The sequence below is a fragment of the Peromyscus californicus genome, unplaced genomic scaffold (assembly GCF_007827085.1).
Source record: "Peromyscus californicus insignis strain IS unplaced genomic scaffold, ASM782708v3 Scaffold_24__1_contigs__length_46423439, whole genome shotgun sequence".
In the NCBI taxonomy this organism is placed as follows: Eukaryota; Metazoa; Chordata; class Mammalia; order Rodentia; family Cricetidae; genus Peromyscus; species Peromyscus californicus.
Window position 1 is genome coordinate 43,175,114 of NW_026294535.1, and position 20,893 is coordinate 43,196,006.

Genomic DNA, 20,893 nt, shown 5'->3' on the forward strand with positions numbered 1-20,893 from the left:
TCAAGAGGGATGGAGAGATAGCTCCATGGTTAAGAGCATGGCTGCAGCAGGTGTGATGGCTCATGCCTGTTTGAGACCAGCCTGGGCTACATAGAGAGTTCCAGCCAGGGTAGCCTGGGCTACATAGAGACTGTCTTTAAAAAAAAAGCCACAGAATTAGATCTTAAAGTTAAAATAAATAAAATATATTTTAAAAAAATTTTTAAAAACTAGAGTTCAAGACCAGCTCAAGCTTGAAGTCTCTCCTCCTCCTCCTCTGGCCCTCTCCTTGGCTTGTCTTTTTACAGCCTCGTGTGAGATAACACAGGCCTCCGGATAATCCAGGATAATCTCCCTGTTTTCGAGTTCACAATCTTAATTCCTTCTGCCAAGTCTTCTTGCTGTGTGACTTAACGTGGTCTCAGATCCATAGGATTAAGATGTAGACCCCTCGCCGGGTGGGGAGGGGGGCAACTACTCCCTCTGTTACTCCTTCCTACCCAGGGTGTGCTGTCCGCAAGGGAGGGGAAGGTGAGGCAGGTGGTTAGCTTTCATGCATGGTGGCCATCAGTAACATAATTAGACAAATGCTTGTTCTCAGCCTTTTCGTCACTGGTTACTGAAGTACACACACACACACACACACACACACACACACACACACACACACACCACTCAGTTCCCCTACAGAGTCCACAGGCCTGGGCCCAGGAGCACACTACTTCTCCTGTTCTTCAGGACAGGTGATGATTTTCATCTCTGTGCCTTGTTTCCTCATTGAAAACAGTAACAAGGGGGCCAACAAGACAGGCCAGAGTTAAAGGCTTTTGCCGCCAAGCCTGGTAACCTGAGTCCAGATCCCAGAACCTATATAATAAGCCAGGCATCCTGTAATCACCTCTAACTCTACTTCCATGGTATATGATGCCTCTTTTGGCCTCTGCAAACACACAGGCATGCACCCATGCACACTCCTACACACACACACACACACACACACACACACACACACACACACACACAAATGAATGAATGAATAAATAAATATTTTTAATAATAAGAAAACACCTCACCAGGCAGTAGTGGCACACGCCTTTAATCCCAGCACTCGGGAGTCAGAGGCAGGTGGATCTCTGTGAGTTCGAGGCCAGACCTCTGATTCTTCTAGAGAAGGTGTTCACAGAGTTTGCTGGCCCCTCCCATTATCCTGAAGGACATGCCCCACAGCCGACTAGTGCCCTCTCTCTCTTCTCCGGGATCCTCCTGCCCGCTGCCCATCAACCCCTTTCCCACCAGAGTTCATTGTCAGCTCCCTACTGGAGTCCCACTCCCCCACACGCTCTATGGAGCTTTCATTCCATGAAGCTAAGCCCTGACCCCCTTATTCAGATGCCTGCCTGGCATACACATACATCTCAGGCTCCACGATGCCCCTAACACCCCAGCCAGAACCCTGGGTGACAATGAGTCCAGACGGTTCCCTCATCCCGCGTTGTCCCCACCCCATATTCCCAGCAGTCCTGGGGCTCCCTTCCTCAGCATTCCCATTTTTACTGCCTTGGGACTCAACCCCTGTTTGCTGAGATACCAGAGTAACCTGCTGATTACTTCTCTGTCTCCTCACTGCTACCGACATCACTCTTTAAACACAAATCCGGGACTGGTGATGTAGCTCAGCTGGCAGAATATTCGTCTACCAGGCACGGAGACCCCAGTGGGATCCCCAGTACCACACACACCAGGTATGGTGGTAAGACCCATGCAATGCCCCTGCTCAGGAGGTGGAGGCAGGAAGGTTAGAAGTTCAAGGTCATCCTTAGCTAAAGAGGAGGCTGGAGGCCAACCTGGGCTACATAGTGAGTTCTGGAGAGATGGCTCAGTGGTAAAGAGCACTCCAGAGGTCCTGAGTTCAATTCCCAGCACCCACATGGTGGCTCACAACCATCTGTAATGAGATCTGGCGCCCTCTTCTGGCCTGCAGGCATACATGCAGACAGAACACTGTATACATGATAAATAAATCTTTAAATAAATTTTTTTAAAAAAGCCTGGAGAGATGGCTCAGTGCTCACAAGCTCTTGTTGCCCTTGGAGAGGACAGGAGCTTGGTTCCCACCACCCACACGGCAGCTAACAAGCGTCTGTAACTCCACAGGCTCCATCTCTGGAAGGCTGGGACTCCGCGTCAAAATTGTTCCTTATTTTGTTCTCATCTTTTGTCTTGTTTTCAGTTTTTTTTCGCAGTGTTTTTTTTGGGGGGGGGTCAGAACCAGGGCCTTGCAGGAGCTAAGCAGAGACTATTACTGAGCTGCTTTCCAAGCCCCGTTCCTTTGAAATGAGAACACGCAATCTGTTTCTACCCTGCTCCGCTCCACCTTGGATGTTCATATTTGGGATTATCCTAAGTCTGCCATGACCGGCAGGCGGAATCTGAGGGTATCGTGTCTGCAGAGACACTGCCTGGAACTGTGAACGCTCTTCTTTCATTCTAAGAGCCAGGGATTCCCAGGATGTCTTCCCAGCTCTTGCCACAAGGGGGAAACCGAGGGGCCTTGTTTGCGTTAAGACGCTCGTGGCCACCAGGTGGACCCAAATACCAGTTTAAAGAAGACAGGGTCTCCGCTCGGGTTCTGGGGCCATTTCAACATGCGTTTCTTTGATTCTCTCCCCACCCCTTGTGACGTGACACCGCTCCCACGGGTGACCAAATGCCACTAAGTTTCTGCTCTGCGTGGGAAGAGGAAAATGTGGAAAGAGAAAGGGGCAGCATTAGGACTGTTCAAAAACTGGAGAGGAAAGAGACCGGAAATGATCTCGGAGACCTGGAGACTCAAGGTTCGCTTTTTTTAGGCGCACGTCCATGGTGTTTTGATTTTCAAAATAACAAATACGAATATCTGGAAAGAGCCAGGTGCAGTGGTGCACGCCCGTAATCCCAGCGCGGGGGATGCAGGGGCCGCAGGCTCTGGAATCCCAGGCCAGCGTGAGCTACAGAGCAATGGATAGAGGGAAGACCATGACTAGCCTGTTCCTGTTCTTCATATACTGACACTCTTTCTCTTCTGATAGAAAGCCATTTACACAGGAGATGATTATAGGAAGTCTTTTAACAACAACAAAAATGTTACATGAGCGGATGTAGCTCAGTTAGTACTTTTCTAATACACACAACACCACATAAACACTCTGTACGTCTGTTGCTCCAGCATTTGGGAGGCAGAGGCAGGAAAATGGGAAATGCAAGGGGGGGGGGGGGGGGCGGTGAAGAGTTGGCTGTGTAGTTAGCAGCACATACTGCTCTTCCCGTGGACCCGAGTTCAGTTCCCAGTGCCTACGACAGATGGCTCACAACCACCTCTAACTCCAGCTCCGGGGGATCTGGTGCCCTCTTCTGGCTTCCTTGGTCACTGCATCCACACATGGCATGCCCATACACACAGATATTACACATAAATATTACACATAATAAAAATAATAAAAAGGTTTTTCAAAAGGAAGGAGAAAAAGGTTATCCTTGGCTACATCACAAGTTTGAGGCTATAGGAGACACTGTCTCAACATTTTTTAAAATAAATATGTCAGTGCCTAGTCACCCACAAAATGTATAGGACCTTCCCTAACTGCTCCTCGCCAACTAAAATCTGCCCCCATACTGCTCTGTCACAGCACTTCACGGTGTTTGCAGCAAGTACTTAAATATTTTGCTTGTTCCCTTATTTATTGACTGTCATTCTCCTAGACTAAAGACTCCATGATGGCGGTACATGGGTCTACGCACCACTCTCCCAGCTCTAAACAAAATGCATACTTAGAAAGATAGTTATCAAATGAATATATGAGCAAAGAGAAAGTTTAATGTCACCCAGGTCTATTAATGCAGGAAAGGGGAATGGAATTCTGCCTGGCTTCTGTGCTGAGCATTCACACATAAGCAGGACTATTAAGACTATTCTTTTTTTTTTTTCAATAGAGCCCAATTCTAATTACTGCTCATTTACCTGTGTTCTCCAAGAAGGACCACTTATGCCAATTACAGACATTAAAACATAGAAATGAAAAATTTCACTGCTGAGATAGCAATCTGTTTAAATATGTCCTAATTGCAACTTGTTAGAAGAGCTTCCTGATAAATCTTTATGAAAGCCAAACCCTCTCCTGATACAACTTAATTATGGTAGAGCCACCATATACTGGAATGAGCAGGGCTAGAGAGTGAGGAGTCCCAGAGCCGAGTCCCAGCTTAGCCTCTCACACCCATGTGACCTGGAACAAGCTGGCATGCATGGGAGCCTCCATTTTCTGTACTGGCACCTGCCTATAAAGTGTGTGCCAGATATATACTGGACCCTCGGAACAGAGCTGTCCTTCTTCCAATCTACCCAAGACACATGAGGCTTAAACAGTTAACACTGTACTTAAGAAATGAGAATGAGCCAGGCATGGTGGTGCACACTTTTATCCCAGCACTTGGGAGGCAGAGGCAGGCAGATCTCTGTGAGTTCGAGGCCAGCCTGATCTACAGAGTGAGTTCCAATCAGGATTGTATAGAGAGAACCCGTCTCAAAAAAAAAAAAAAAAAAAGAAAAGAAAAGACACATCAAAACAATGAGACACCATTTCATCTGTCAGATTAACAAAAATCAAAATCAACAATGCCAAGGGTCGGCAGGAGTGTGGAGAACCCACCACCCTTGTACACCAGGGTCAGAAGGGTGATCTGAGCAATTAGCAGCATCAAAAATTTAAACACGTGACTGAGCTCAGTTGTGTGCCTAGCATTCACAAAGCCCTGAGTTCGATCCCCAGCGCTGTATAGACTGGGTGTGGCGCTACAGGCTTGGAATCCCAGCATTCAGGAGTTTCCAACCGAAGACCAGAAACTCAACATCACCCTCAGCTACTGCTATAGTTTGAAGCCAGGCTGGCCTGCTTAAGACCCTGTCTGAAGCCGGGTGGTGGTGGCGGCGGCGGCGGCGGCGGCGGCGGCGGCGGCGGCGGCGGGCGGCGGCGGCGGCGGCGGCGGCGGCGGCGGCGGCGGCGGCGGCGCACGCCTTTAATCCCAGCACTCGGGAGGCAGAGCCAGGCAGATCTCTGTGAGTTCGAGGCCAGCCTGGTCTCCAAAGCGAGGTCCAGGAAAGGCGCAAAGCTACACAGAGAAACCCTGTCTCGAAAAAAAAAAAAAAAAAAAAAAAAAAAAAAAAGACCCTGTCTGAAAAGAATAAAAGAAAAAACAAGAACCAGAAGATAGCTCTGTGGGTAACGGCACTGGCGGCCACGCTTGACCACCTGAGTTCAGTCCTGGGGACCCATAAGATGGAAGGAAAGAGCCAATGGCAGCTTGCACACACACAAATAAATAAACGTAATAAAGAAAACATTCAAGTGCAAGATTCAACTTCCTCTATCAGTCAGTACTGTCTATTTTTAAAGAGGGAAAGGCCAGGCCTTAGTGTTAGCAAAGGCTTGTGACCCCCAGTTCAAGGCCTGCCTGGCTGGGCTACAGAGTAAGTTCAAACCAGCCTAAGTGACTTGGAGGGGCCCTGTCCCCAGTTTTTTTTTTTTCTTTTAGTAAGAAGATGGCTAGGGTATAGCTAAGTGACAGACTGTTGACTTCTTAGCATCTGCAAGGCCCTAGGTTCAATCCCTGGCCTAGGTGGAGAAAGGGAGAAGAGATTGAAGACATAGATAGCAGAGTGCTTATCTGGCTGTGTGAGGCTCTAAGCTGGACCTCCTGCAAAACACACACATACACACACACACACACACACACACACATACACATATACATACATATATATATACACATACACACAGACATACAGACACATATATACACACACAGACATATACACACACAGACATACATATATATATACACATACACACAGACATACAGACACATATATACACACACAGACATATACACACACAGACATACACACACATATACATACATATATATATACACATACACACAGACATACAGACACATATATATACACACAGACATATACACACACAGACATACACACACACATATACATACTTATATGTATACACATGCACACAGACATACAGACACATATATATACACACAGACATATACACACACAGACATACACACACACATATACATACTTATATGTATACACATGCACACAGACATACAGACACATATATACACACAGACATATACACACACAGACATACACACACACATATACATACATATATGTATACACATGCACAGAGACATACAGACACATATATACACACACAGACATATACACACACAGACATACACACACACATATACATACATATATGTATACACATGCACACAGACATACAGACACATATATACACACACAGACATATACACACACACATATATACACACACACATATATACACACACATACACACACATATAAACACACACACATACACATATAGAAAAATAGAGAGGAAGAGATATTTGTGAAACATGAATTGTCCATTAAGAAAAGAACAAACACTGACCATTTCTAACAGTTGCCTTGACTTTGATTTTTGTTTTCTGCTGCGGGCCGCAGAAATATATCATAAGAACTCAGCTGGTTATGGCAAAGTCACTACCTGGAGGAATCAGGGAATTCCTCCAGAGGAAGCCAAATCCCAAGGAGTTTTTGGTGTTACTTGGCTTGTTATATATCAGCTGTCTTCTGTTATGAAAATCATGTGTGCCTTCATAGTTTTCCCAATTGACTTTCCCTAAGAACGGCTAACAATGTGGACTGATCACTCTCTAGACATACACATTCCAGGCATTTGGAGAACAGCCTCAGGAAAGGCTTTCTCTGGAATCAGATATCTCCCCTAGCCACTTTCAAGGACTAAAGGAGACACCACCCAGGTGGTTGCCCAACTTCCGAGGACTAACAGTGATAACCACCCACAGGCGAGTCTCCTGACTTAAGGTAAATTCCACAAGGAGACACCGCCCAGGTGGTCGCCCAATTTCCGAGGACTAACAGTGATAACAGCCCACATACAAGTCTCCTAACTTAAGGTAAATTGGACAAGGAGACACCGCCTAGGGCAGGTGGACGTTAAGTAATAGCTTTACACAATTTAGCTCGGACCCTCCTTTTATATACCGGGACCTCCAGGGCAGAGGGTCGGAGAAGAGAAAAGAGAATGGAAGAACTAGACGGGTAAGAACTTGAGAGGAACAAACTGAGATGGGGAAGAATTAGATTGAAGGCTAGAAGAGAGTACTAGAGGAATGAGATGGAAGATGAGGAAGAGCCAGATGGGGAACAACAAGATGAGGAAGAACGAGATGAGGAGAGAGAAGGAGATGGGAGAAAAGATGATATGGGAAGGAACAAGATGGATGAGACCCTAGAAGGGGCAGAACAAGATGAAGGAATTAAGATAGAACCCAGAGGGGACCGCGGACAAGTGTAGAGAGAAATCAGGCAAGAAAAGACCTAAATATGAGCGCAGAATATAAGCTTGTAACTGACACAGAATAAATAAGTCTATGGACTAAGGAGTTTTGTGTACATAGATTCATTTCTTCCCATCAAAGATTAATTATCAGCTGGTTGTAGATTCTTCCCGGACCCTGGGAGGGGACTATCGAGGGGCTGGACCCCCATAGTCCCCGATAGTTTTCTTGCTGTCTTTCTGTAATCCCTGACCACCCCACCCAGCTGAGGACTGAACCTGGGACCTCGTGCTTGCGAGCTAGATCTAAATCCCCAACCCCAAAGCATTCTAACAGGAAAAAAAAAAAAAGTAGATAAAAGCAATTCTCATAAGAGAAACCTGCATGGCCAAAAAAAAAAAAAAAAAAAAAAAAAAAACGCTGATCTCACCTGCATCCTCGGAGAAAGGGAACAAAACCACAAGAAAGCCCTTCACATCAAAGTCACCAAGAGTACAAGGTCTGACAGAACCTGGGGTTGGTGGGTGTAACTGTGAGGAATAATTATAGAATCATGGAAGATTTCCAGATTCTATGAACCAGCAATTCTGCCCCTGTTAGGAGATCCTAAGAGATCCCTGTGTGAGAACATCAAGAGGTGATTGAGGGATGTTTACCCGTATTTACAACCGGGGGGGGGGGGGTGTGTGTGTGTGCAATCTGGCCCAACTTTAATGTGCACCGACCAGAAAATGGACACTTAAGTTGTGGTCTATTCAAATAATTTGCAGAGAGAGTCAGTTGACTCTGAAAAGCTATCAACATGAAAACTCTGACACGTCATACGTAGGAAAAGACACGCGTTTCGGAAAAACTCATCCAGTAAAGACATTCGAAACATTGCATCAGAAAGATAAACACCAACTTCAGGACCCAGGCATCTCGGGGGAGAGATTACCTGTTAGAGGGACATTTAGGGTTGTAAAAGCTAGGTTGTAGCTTTTCAAAGGTGTCTTTTTTCATTTTTTAAAAGATTTTCTATTTATGTGTATGCATGCATATATGCATGTTTGTGCACACATGTATGGGTGCCTTCTCACTTAAGCAGGAAGAGGGTGTCAGGTCCCCTAAAGCTGGAGTACAGATGGCCGTAAACCACCCTTCCTGGCTTCTGGGCCTCCAGAGCAGCAGCAAGCATCCACCCATGTTTTCCTTCTTTAGTCTTTCATGTGCCTTAAACAGTGCAGAACAACCTCTGTGTAAGTTAGATACCGTGATGTGTGTCTAGTCTCAGCTACTTACCTGAGTGCAGGAGTTCAGAGCCCCTAGGCAGCAGCTCGGCCGTGCTCCCCATTTCATAAAGAAATGAACCAGGGGCAGACAGGCCGTGGCTGGCGCACGCCTTTAATCCCAGCACTCGGGAGGTAGAGGCAGGCGGATCCCTGTGAGTTCCAGGCCAGCCTGGTCTCCAAAGCGAGTTCCGGGAAAGGCGCCAAGCTACACAGAGAAACCCTATCTCGGGGGGGGGGGGGGGGGGGGGGGGGGGGGGGGGGGGGGGAGTTAATGTACATAAACTTTCCCTCAATTTCCTAGCTATTTCTCTCACATGTGTATTGGCACATGTGATAACTGTTTACTTTGCAGATCATGTTAGCTGTTCATTTTGAATAATCTAATTGTTAAAGGCGTGAACTTTTCCTATGTGGGGTGTGAGCCGGGGTGGTGATGAGGATCAAATCCAGGACCTCAAGGCCACCAGGCAAGAACTCTACCAGTGAGCTGCATCCTCAACCCAGACATAAGCTCTTTTCATCTAAAAAGTTCTTTTTTTTTTGGGGGGGGGGGAGCGGCTGGAGAGATGGTTCAGTGGTTAGGAACACTGGTTGCTCTTCCAGAAGACGCAGGTTCAGGTCCCAGCACCCACATGGCAGTTCACAACTGTCTGTAACTCCAGTTCCAGGGGATCTGGCAACCTCACACAGACAGACATACAGGCAAAAGACCAAAGCACACAAAATAAAAATAAAGAAATTAAAAAAAAAAGAACTTGTTTGGTTTGGTTTTGTTGTTTTGAGACAAGGTTTGTCTGTGTGACAGCTCTGACTGTCCTGGAACTAGCTCTCTCTGTAGACCAGCCTGGCTTTGAACTCACAGAGATTCGTCTGCCTCTTTAATCCTGATGGGATTAAAGGCATGAGCCGCCGCTGCCACCCCAGCTAAGAAGTTCATTTTTTAATGACATTTATTCAAACAGGAAATGGGGGCCCAAAACACGTTCACAGAGTGGGCCAGCCAGGGTGGTTCCAGGGCTCCAGTACTGTTGGGCCTGCTAAGGTTCATCCTACTGAGCTGAGACGGACCTCTCCTGCTGCAGCTGGCCCTGCTCGGCTGGTTCAGGGTCCACCCCACTGCAGCCTAGGAGACTGAACTGTTGGCATTGCAGCTAGCCGGCACTGGGCCCACACCACAGGCACAATAAGGATCTGTGAAGGCCTTCTTGAGCTCAGGGTTCGCAGTCAGCAAATTTGTGGCTGAAAGGAAAAGCAGGAAGCTGCCTTCAGAGCCAAGGGCTCTCTGGGTGCTGAATGACCCCAGAAGGCAAGCCCCATTTCTCCAGCTGGCTCCGGGCCAGAAGTAGACGCAAAGGCAAGTGATTGTGACCCAGAATGTCCCACCGCACTGAAGCCAGAACTGCACTGCTGATACCAAATGTATTTTGACTACTACACAAAACTTCCAAGAGCATAGGCCGATGGGCGTGAGGTTCTTAGACAGAGCAGTGGAACTCTGACAACATTCTTCCCTTTTGTGCACTGTGAGGACCACCCCATGATACCCACTCTCCTGAGTCTGGCAGGGCCCCGGGGCCGGAAGAGTCAAATGCAGCAACAATGATCTTCATAAGCAGGTCCTTAGGAAACTAATTGATGTTTCCTTCCTTTATAACAGAGGGCATTTCCAGTTCAGGCGTCATACAAACAGGACAGCTTTGCATCTCCCCCAGAAGGAGGAGGAGGAGGAGGAGGGAACAGCCAGGAGGAGGAATAATAAAAAAGGAAACCGACGTGCAGTATAGTTGCAGTTAAACCGAGCAAGCGTAGCCGAACTCCAGAGGCTGAGGCTGCGTGCTGGAGAGATGACTCCTCTGTTAGTGCGCCGGCTGCGCGCTTCCAGGGGACCCTGTTCGGTTCCCAGCAACCACAGGGCCGCTCACAACCAGCTGTCCCTCCAGTTCTAAGGGTCTGGGTACCTCTCTAGCCTCCTCTGGCATCAGGGATGCACAGACATCCATGCAGGCAAAACACCCCTAGCCATAAAATTAATTTTAGTTTTTTTCAAGAAGTGGAAGCTGCCGGTGGGTGATAGGCCAGCATGGAAGGGGGGGGGGGGAGGGGGGAGGGACACTTGTTTCCAGCCTGGCTGTGGCAAGTAGGATGGAAGCCTGGGAGATGATGGCTCCATCATTTCCTCTAAGCCTCATTCTCCAGATGAGATCACCCTGGTTCAGAAAGAAGAAACAGCTTGGCAGACAGCAGCCCTGCCAGCCTCCTGGCCTACCTCCAAGGACACAGGACCGCACAGCCTCGCCATCCTGGGTGTTCCCCAACCTCGCTCTCTCTCCTTTTCTCTTGGCTCCCCAGAAGACATACAGTACATCCTCCCCCTATGGCGTCTTCTACGCAGATTCTCTTCCCCGGCTTCCGGGCCTCCGGGTATTCCTGTTTAAGCCCCGTGTCCAGAAAAACACCATCTAAAGGGTGCCTGGCCTCCCCTCCCCCACACCCCTCCGTAGAAGCTGTCCCTCTCTGTCCACCTCCCACCAACAGTCAACATCACTTGGAGCGATTTCTCCCTCCCCAAATACACAACTTATTCAATCACCTTAACTCTCTCTTCTAAGCAGCTCCTACTCCTCAAGGTTAGTTCTTTTTCTCCTAACATCCCAGGACTGAGACCTGAGGGTGGCCTCCTTCCACTCTCCCCAGGGGCCTCCCTACACATTGCTGTGGGGTTGCTGGTCCCCAGAAATACTGTGGACCCGCATTCCCGTTTGGCTGGGGGAGTGGAGGAGGGGGGGTGGGGTATTGCACCCTCTACCTAAATGGGATCACCGGTTGACTCTCAGCCCACTCTCGCAGCGCTTTCAAGAGTGGCCACCCTGCAGAGCTCCAACCCCTCAATCCTCACTTCCTAATTCCCCAGGGTGACAAAAAGGTCGCCCACTCTATTCATCTCCCAACACCATGCTCCTCCCCACCCCAACACACTCTGGCACCCCAATCACCCAGCAGGACGTTCCCCCTTCTGCCTTCTGCTCATGCCCACCAGCAGTCAAGGCCTCCAGAGGCACCCTCCTCCCAAAGCCTGCAGGACTCATTATCCAGACTATTCATCCCCAGGTAATTATGCACTGCCAACGATGATTCTCTGCTGTTTAGCCTGGAATAAGCATGGAAACTGCTGCCTGATCCAGCTCCTGCCTCTGTCTGCATACCTCATCACAAACATTGGAAAAGTGCTTGTCTAAGGGCTGTTTCTCCCCCACAGTGCCTAGCAGGTAGACAGTAGATGGCTGGATATAGGCGAAGATGGATTCCTCTTCCTACATACGTTGGTCTCAAAATAGCCAATGCTGATGAGAATGGCCAGCAGGACCTGCTTTATAACCCTGACTCCAGAATTCTCCCACAGGCCAGTTTCCTCCTAGCCCCTCTCAGCTCAGGGCCCAAACAGGCACCCAGAGCTTCAGCCCATTGCTCTGGGATTCTGCTTGTCCACGGAGGCCGCTGACCCACCTCTGAGAGGCTGCCCCAGTCCCTTGAGGGTTTCTTGACTTGGTGATAATGTTTCCTTGCCTGACTCTGGTCCTCAGCACAAGGAAATATTCCAAGCATGGAGGAAGGGCCAACTAAGCATAAACCCTGAACTGTGTGTGTCACATCCCTAGCTGAAGCCACTCCCGCCCAGCTTGCCCGCCCGCGGTCAAGGGCACCCAGGGGAGCCCCTGCCCTTGGGAGAGAAAGAAGACACTGCACCTTTAAGTCTACAGCCAGTTCAGAAAAACAAGCTGTGATTTATATAAGCGGGAAAATCATGTGATTTGCAGGAACGCTCCCTCCTCCCGGCCCCCGCCCCGTTGCCGCCTGTGAGCCCGGCCCAGAGGGCTGGGGCGCGACCGGGAGCTGGGCTGCTGGGCGCGGGGTGCGGGTGGGGCGCTGGGGGGCCTCTCGGGGCAGCTCTGCCCCGGCCTCCGACACGGGGCGGGGGGGCAAGGGGAGGTCCAGCGGTGGCAGCCCCTGGTGCGCCCCGGAGTTTAGTCCTCAGCCTCAGGGCTGTCATGGTTTGGGAGTGCAGATCCCGGGCACTGCCCCTGCTTCCACGACCCGCCACTGAGGTCGCACAAAAGCCACCCTGGTCCAGCCCCATTCCCGTCCCCACCCCACCCCTGCCCCCCACCCCCCAGCCCCGACCAACTCGGCCTGCCCGCATCAGGCCCAAGTATGGCTTGAGACACCCAGGCTGTTCGTTCCCAACTTCTCCCAGAAAAAAGGACAACCAACCGGGGGCCCCACACGGTGGCTTCTGTGTCCCAAAACACCCAGCAGGAGGGGAGAGCATTTGGGGAAAGAATCTGGTTGGGGAAGGGCAAGATGATGAAAGTTAGCCATTCCTATAACCGAGAGCGACAGGGTACAGGCCACCAGCTTTCGGGGGAGAAAACAAAACCCTCCTGTGACCCTTTCAGACAGAACCAAAGAAGAAGGATGTGTGGTTGGGAGGGCCTGAGAACCAGCAGAGATGTTTTCAATCCTAAAAAAAAAAAAAAAAAAAAAAAAAGAGGTGTTGTCTCTGCGTGGAGCCCACACCCACGCAGGAGTTCGGTCTCCAGGAGCAAGGGAAAGGCATCACTCCCCGGTGGAAAGGGATGGGCAAGGCCACACTCGCAGGTGGGACAGAGTAGACACACTGTTCCAAAACCAAGCCCGAGAGAAGTGGAGGGGCTTTCTCAGGAGAGAAGAGCGGGAGAGACAGGGGTCTCTCAGCACCTCATCCTGCCCAGAAACCACAAAGAGAGGTCCCAAAGACCCCTTGAAAGATGATCATGGTCTTCGGAAAGTAACCAAGGCCAGACGGACACCTCAGCCTCTCAGAGACACCATCTAGATCAGTGGTCCCTAACGCTGCAACCCTTTAATGTTAATGTCTATGTTTTCTCATGGTCTTTGGCGACCCCTGTGAAAGGATCGCTTCACACCCCGCCCCCCATAGAGGCCGTGACCCACAAATTGAGAACCACTGATCTAGGTTCTAATTTTCCACTTCAGGGGATAGATGAGGTATAGGATGGTTGTCCTCTCCCGCAGGAAAAACTTGATGCTAGTGAACAGGTTGGTAGCATATCAACCGACCATGACCTCAGACTCCAGCTGAGGTCAGCCAAGCCTGCCCTGTGCAGCTAAGGGCCCGCTGGGCCTTTCTCTGAGCCCCCCGCTGCTGTGTGCCCTGAAGAGTCTTTCTTCACACTGGGCTCAGGGAGCCCCCTGGAGTCCTGACTCACCGCAGAGAACAGACCCATCCTGGAGAGCAAATGTTTTTGGTTATTCTGCGAACCCTAAAGAAACACATTGTAGGTTAACAGGACTCTAGAGGATTCTAGAGGCTCATACTGCATTCACACACTAACACCATTCAGGCAGTTACTGGGTTATTTAGTGAGTGCTTGGCACAGAGCTGGGTAGAGGAGGGGTGTGTGTGTGTGTGTGTGTGTGTGTGTGTGTGTGTGTGTGTGTGTGTGTGTGCAATGTAAGGACAGCCGCTCCCTGAGTCTGGATCCTGCCTCACAGGAAAAAGGAAAGAAAGACGTTTCTGTCCTCCACTGGCGTGCCTGTCTCCTCCCAACCCACCCCCCTGCAGGTGTTGCCCCGAACCCGGCTGTGTATGCCTCATGGTTTCTTGCCAAGAGCTGCTTCTAGAAGGCTCTAACTCTCTAGGGTTTGGGCGGTGGCTATAAGAAGTAACCTAAAGATCTGTCCAAAAAGTGAGATCAAAGTTGGCAGCCTCCTGAGGCACTCCCCAAAAAGGATACAAGCCAGCAAATTATAATTTAGTTCAGGCCCTACTTGGATCTCCCCCACCTGCTTGTGTTCTCTACCCAACTTTTCCCCTCCCCCCCGCCCCCCCGGGCCCCCCACCCCTTTTGGTGTGCCCATCCAGTTTACAGGGCTCTTTTTTCCAAAGCGTCCTAAGCCAAGGACTTGCCCATCTCAGAGCCCTCCTTGGGGAACCAGGTACCACCTAACAATACAGCTCAACTGCACCCTATCTCTAGGGTGTTGGGCCCCCTTGGCACTGCACAGATAATTCCTGGAGTGTCCGGTCTCCTCTGTTGCTGTAAGGGCCTCTCACGGAAGGGGCTCCACCATCCGCCATTAACTGTGAGTCTGTCTACCACACCTGCCAGGCCTCATATCAGCCCCTGCCTTCTTCTCGGTGTTATCGAAATGTTTCCCATAGTCAAACATTTCTCCTATTTCGAGCTTTCCTCCTCCCATCCCGGGCACAGCCTGATGATGCTCAGAGGAAGACCCGGCTGTGAGCCTGCAGCGAGCCAAGATTTCAAATGAACAAACAAATTAAGGCCCTGAACTGAAAACACCCTGGAAACTCTGTTACCTTTAAAAGGAACCTCAGAGGCTTTTTTTTTTCCCCCCCAAATGCACGGGTGATGGTGAATGAGTGAAATCAGCTCACCATGGACACTGTCTCTTTCAGGAAATGGGGCCTCCGCAGAAAAAGGCAGCCTAGATCCTGCCAAATCCAACTGTTTTAAATTAGACTTCCAGTAAAATGGGGGTGCTGTGCTGACTGGCCTCCGGGGTCCTCCAAGCAGTAAAGCCCTGAAACTCTGCCTTTCCCTAAACAACCTTTGAGAAAGCAATAGATGCTCACAACGGAGTGGAAAATGGATCGGGGGCTCAGGCCTGGGGCCGCAGCTGAAGCTAAGAATCAGGCTTTCACAGTGTCTCGGGCCTGCTTCCCTGAAAGGGCCCCTGCTCTTTCCCAAGCTGCCTCTGAGTGAGCCTGCAACTCCCCCAGAGCGGAGAGGCCCAGGAGAGGGGAAAGCTGGCCCAGGCCCCAGTGCAGACTTCCCTCTGACTCTGTGGAGACATTCCTCCCTCCCAGCTGCTATGTGTGTAGGGGGGAGTATTTTGGACTTTCTGAACAGCACATACTTCAGCCCAGTCCAGGCCCCAGCGTCCTGAACCCCCATTTACAAGTTTTTAGTGACAACTAGCACATTTGACAACCTCCCCAAATATGAGCCCCACCAGGCCTCTTTCCCAGGGTCTAACTAATGAATGATCCTGGGACAAAAAGGCAGGGGGTGGGAGGAATCCAACTGGACAAACCCGGAGACTTGGTTCTCTGGGCCAAGGCTAGAGAGGACCAGAAGGATATGTCCCCAGCTGGCCTCACTGTCTCTCACCACCACAGGAGCTGAGCCAATCCAGAGACCTTAGGATGAATCAACAGTTCCAGGAAGGGCTCTGTCCCCCAAGCCCACACTTAGCCCAGGTCCTGACCAGGAATCAACAAGTATTCCCAAAAATTCAAGGCACAGTCACTTTCCAGACCAGGAAACCTCTGAGGTCTCTGGGTGGATGCAGCCTGCTGTATATACCCTCAACCCATGGAGGGGTGGACCCTCTGAGTTCCTGCTATGTCTGGGAAGTCCGAAAAGCACATGGCCCCAATGCAGAAGACCACAGCCCCATAGCTAAGGAGGAATCAGATGTTTTAAAGAATGTTGTTCTGAGCCGGATTAAAAGGCATGCCTTTAATCCCAGCACTCCGGAGGCAGAGGCAGGTGGATCTCTGTGAGTTTGAGGCCAGCTTGGTCCACAGAGCGAGTTCCAGGATAGCCAGGGCTATTACAAAGAGAAACCCTGTCTTGAAAAACAAAACAAAACAGAGAGAGAGAAGGAGAGAGTTGTTGTGAATGCTCAGGGTACATTCTAGGCTGGGCTTTGGTTCTAACTTAATCTCTGTCTCATAACCAGTGCCTTTCCCTGTGTTTATAGATATTCTGAAGGCAGGGAGCTCAGCTGAGGGCCCCCCTAAACTGCCCAGTCTGTGCCTGCTCCAGATTTTGTCAGAAGGCCTCCAAGAAGAGCCCCTCCAGCCACTGAGTGCCCGCCAAGAAACACTCTAGTAAATGCTTAGAGCACCACCTTGCAGGAACTCCATCATCGTGTCCCCCTAACCTCACAGTCCCTTCCAAAACTTGCCCCCACCAACCACCCCAAGGTTCTCAGAGGGTTTAGGCTCCCACTGGCTCGGATTTCCCGCCTTTCTGCTCCCCAGCCTTCACGAGCACCTTCCCCCTCAGTGGCTGTCTGTCTGTCTGTCTGTCTCCCAGCAGCACCTCACCAGCCCGGGCTCTGCCCTGTTGGTATAGTCTCCAAGTCGCTCTAATTCACACAGCAGCAGACTTTTTCTCAAGGTCTGCCGTCCCTAAGAAAAGAAGTTACTCATAGACATTACTCTTCTGAAAATGTATCAGTGATTCCGTACCTCCAAAACTTCCCGGGGCTGCCCTGCATCCAATCTTCAGTTCTCTTTTCTTTCTTTAAATTTTATCATGTTAAGTGTCCAGGCGCTTTGCCTGCTTGTCTGATTTACCGCTTGCATGTCCACTGCCTGCCAAGACCGGAAGAGGGCATTGAATCCCCTGGAACTGGAGATATGGATGGTACTGAGCCACGATGTGGGTGCTGGGAATTGAACCCGGGTCATCTGGAAGGGAGTGCTCTTAACCCCTGAGCCTTCCGATGATCCAGGGCAAGCTCCGGTTCCTATGGATCTCCCCCGCTGGACTTTTGTCTCACCTCCAGCACCCCAGAGTCCTCATTCCCTCCCAACAGCCCTTCCTCAGGGGGTTCTTCGTAGCCTGCTCCCCCAAAAGAGTCATGTTCTCCTGGAGAGTGGTAGCCCTCTCCCCTGGAATGACAAAGCTCAGCATTTTATGTTCCAGCTAACACTGTTTTCCCGTCTGTCCCACACCAGCTCTTACATCTGGTACCCCTGATAGTCAAGTGATCTACCCCAAATCGCTCCTGGTGATTTTTTAACATGTTAAAAACAAAAACAAACAAACAAAAACCAAGAAAAATGGGTGGTGGTGCACGCCTTTAATCCCAGCACTCGGGAGGCAGAGCCAAGCGGATCTCTGTGAGTTTGAGGCCAGCCTGGGCTACCAAGTGAGTCCTAGGGAAGGCACAAAGCTACACAGAGAAACCCTGTCTCAAAAAAAAAAAAAAGGTTTAAAAAAGGGCTGGAGAGATGGCTCAGCGGTTAAGAGCACTGGCTGCTCTTCCAGAGGACCTGGGTTCAATTCCCAGCACCCACATGGCAGCTCTCAACTGTCTCTAACTCCAGTTCCAAAGATCTTCATACCAATGCACATAAAATAAAGTTAAATAATTTAAAAATAAATAAATAAAAACTAACCCTGAGCATGACCTCAAGAGGGACTTGGGGTTAACCCCCCAGCAGCTTTCCCTCTCGACCTTCGGTCACAACACAGCCCTGAAAACCTTGTGCATGTTCCTGAGCTAAGAACACCTCACCTGCTCTCAGACCCAGTAGCCTACCACCTTTTTGTCAACCCTGCCCTTATTTTTTAATCCCTTTTTTTATTCTAAGGGAAGCTTTAGCACCACAGAGCCGTGAGACCTGGAGAAGAAGCATCAGCTGTTGGTCCTATACCTAGATCTGTCATTAAAATTCGCTGCGTGATTTTTATCTACCTCGATATGCTTATAAAGGAAAGCAGGAAGATAATAGCCAGCCCCCATCAAGATAATGGAGGTGAATGTGCTTTGAGAAGTGTGCGCAAACTGGTTTTACCATCTCACTGCGTCTTATCACACAAGAAATATCTCAAACCTAAGAAGGAAGCTGCTACCTGAAAACAAGGAGACAGCCTGTAACGTTCAGTAAAGACAATTTCAGCCAGGGTCCTTCAGCTATCAACGGAGCAAAGACGGAAGGATGCCCTCTCCTGGTCTGCACCAGAAAACCCTCATTTTGCCAAGACACTTATTTCTTCATGATGGAGTGTTTTGTTTTTGATGTTTTTAAAATATATTTGATGATGATGATGATGATGATGATGATGATGAGGAGGAGGAGGAGGAGGAGGAGGAGGAGGAGGAGGAGTGCTTTGCCGGTATAAGTATTGTGGGTGATATGTTGTGTACCCTAATAAATTTGCCTGAAGATCAGAGAACAGAACAATTCACTAGATTAAACATAATTGCCAGGGAGTGATAGCACACACCTTTAATCCTAGCATTCGGGAAGCAGAGATCCAAGATGGATCTCTGTGAGTTCAAAGCCACCCTGGACTACATAAGATTGATTCAGTCTAGGAGAGAAACAGAGCCAGGCAGTGGTGGCACACGCCTTTAATTCCAGCACTTGAGATCTCATGTCTTTGCTTGGGAAGTCACACTCCTTTAATACCAGCACTAAAAAGGAAGTGATATGGTGGGCAGAGAAGGTATATAAGGCCTGAGGAGACAGGAACTCAAGTCTTTCGGCTGAGTAAAGCTTTTCAGGCTGAGGAGTCCTAGAGGTAAGAGGAGGCCTGTTCCTTTGTCTCTCTGATTCTCAGGCAAATTTTATTGAGGTACACAATATATCACCACAAAGTATGTATACCATATGTGTGCCTGGTATCTGTGGAAGCCAGAAGAGAGTGTTGGAGCCCCAGACACTTGAATTACAGATGGTTGTGAGCCACCACGTGGGTGCTGGGAACTGAGCCCGGGTCTTCTGGAAGAGTCCCCAGGGCTCTTAACCACTGAACCATCTCTCCAGCCCCACATTGAGTTTTATTCTGAGCCAGTGTCCAGCTTGGCCCACAGGTTGCCCATCGTACCATTCTGATTAGGCACTGAGAGGGTTCTCAGCAGAAGCATGGCTCGGGGTAGACCATGACAATAACAGGTCAAGAGGAATTGTACCCCAAGTACTCATGTTCAGAAAAATGACACCTCCCGATGATGCCCAGAGCACCCTAACATGCTGTCAACAAACTAGTGGGAAAAAATGCCAGCACACATCAGATCGAAAATCTCATGAGAAGGTGGTCCAAAGGTGCCTCCTGTGGGTAGTGCTGATTGTCCTTTCAATCTGCCCACTGCCTGGGTTTACTGCCCTGGCTCTTTCCACAGGATGTAGGAGGCAGTTTTTCTCTTCAATAAAAGTTCTTCCTTTCATAGCTAAGGAACAGGTTCAGATCACCATGACCCAGGTGAATGCCAAAACATCATTCCTCTCCCTGGGTACTCCTGCATCACCATGACCCCTCTTGTCCTCTCCATCGGAGAGAACGGTCAACATGGAGCCTTCCGGAGAAAGGTTCTGGGCCTCCTGGTTTCAGCACACAATACTCAGGACTTGCCCCACACCTCACAGGGCCCCAACTCCATGCAGATGGAAGTCATCTGATTGAGGCCTTGTTCTGACTTCACCAATAATTACGTTATACTTGTCCACACCCATTCCCACGTCACCTCCTTCCGAGTCCCTTTCCCACTCAGCCAGGCTGTGCCAAGAAGCAGAAACCCAGAAACCCAGCAGGGGATCTGGGGACACAACATGGGCCAAAGACTTGGACCATGAACAACTTCAGGCCCCTACCTCGTCCAGCATCGCCTCCCACGCAGCTGCCTCACCTCTGAAGCAAAAGCTGTAACATCCAGTAGCCAGCCTTTCACTTTAACCACGCAAGAGTGTGCAGAGATTCCCATGAAGCCTTCCTCCATTGTCCCAGAACACTCTTGGTGGTCTGCTCTTGCCAGGTCTTCCAGTCCTCCATTCACAACCATCAGGGAGCATCTACAGATCACCACATCCCAGATTCAAAGGCCCTCAGAAGAAGGTTGTCGTGGGGCTCTGAGAAAGTCACTATAATTCCCAATTGCCCTTCTTCCCCCTTGTGCAGGATTTTTCACTTTTCTCGGCACGGAGGCAGGGCAGATCAAGAGGACTTTGAACCCAAGGGCACCTGGTGGGATAAAATGTTACTGTAAGTTGGGTCTCACCACAGCCTCCTCACCCTCTCTTGGGGGTGCCCTATGTCAGGGCAAGCCAGTGCCCACCCAACTTTATCACATTGGGAGCTGGAATTGCAAGGACCCTGGAGAGCTTGAGCTCTGAGGAAGGGGCGGGGGAATTCCAGAGCTCTCCCGTTCCTGAAAGGGCTGGGAAAGTCTCCTCAGGAGGAGCTACAAAGGGTCCACAACAAGACACTAGCAGCCTGGAATGTGGGCGCAGCCACCTCCACCCGGCCACCTCTAACACCAGCTGTCCCCTCTGCTCCTCAGGAGGAGTAGTGTCCCCTCAGAGGCCCTCAGAGGCCCTGGGGCCCTTGGCTGGTGGAGACCCACCCTGCCTTCTCACAGGGAGCTTTGAAGAACTGCAGTTCCAG

General features: G+C 49.8%; 1 protein-coding gene across 1 annotated transcript in view; it reads right to left on the reverse strand.

The window, feature by feature from the left end:
* The window catches only part of Atp23 (ATP23 metallopeptidase and ATP synthase assembly factor homolog), a 51,683-nt gene extending 31,212 nt beyond the window's left edge, over positions 1 to 20,471 (reverse strand). Inside the window, exon 1 of the mRNA XM_052753520.1 lies at positions 20,104 to 20,471. The gene's annotated coding sequence lies outside the window, so the exon portion shown is untranslated. The remainder of the gene's footprint in view (positions 1 to 20,103) is intronic.
* Positions 20,472 to 20,893: the final 422 nt, after the last annotated feature.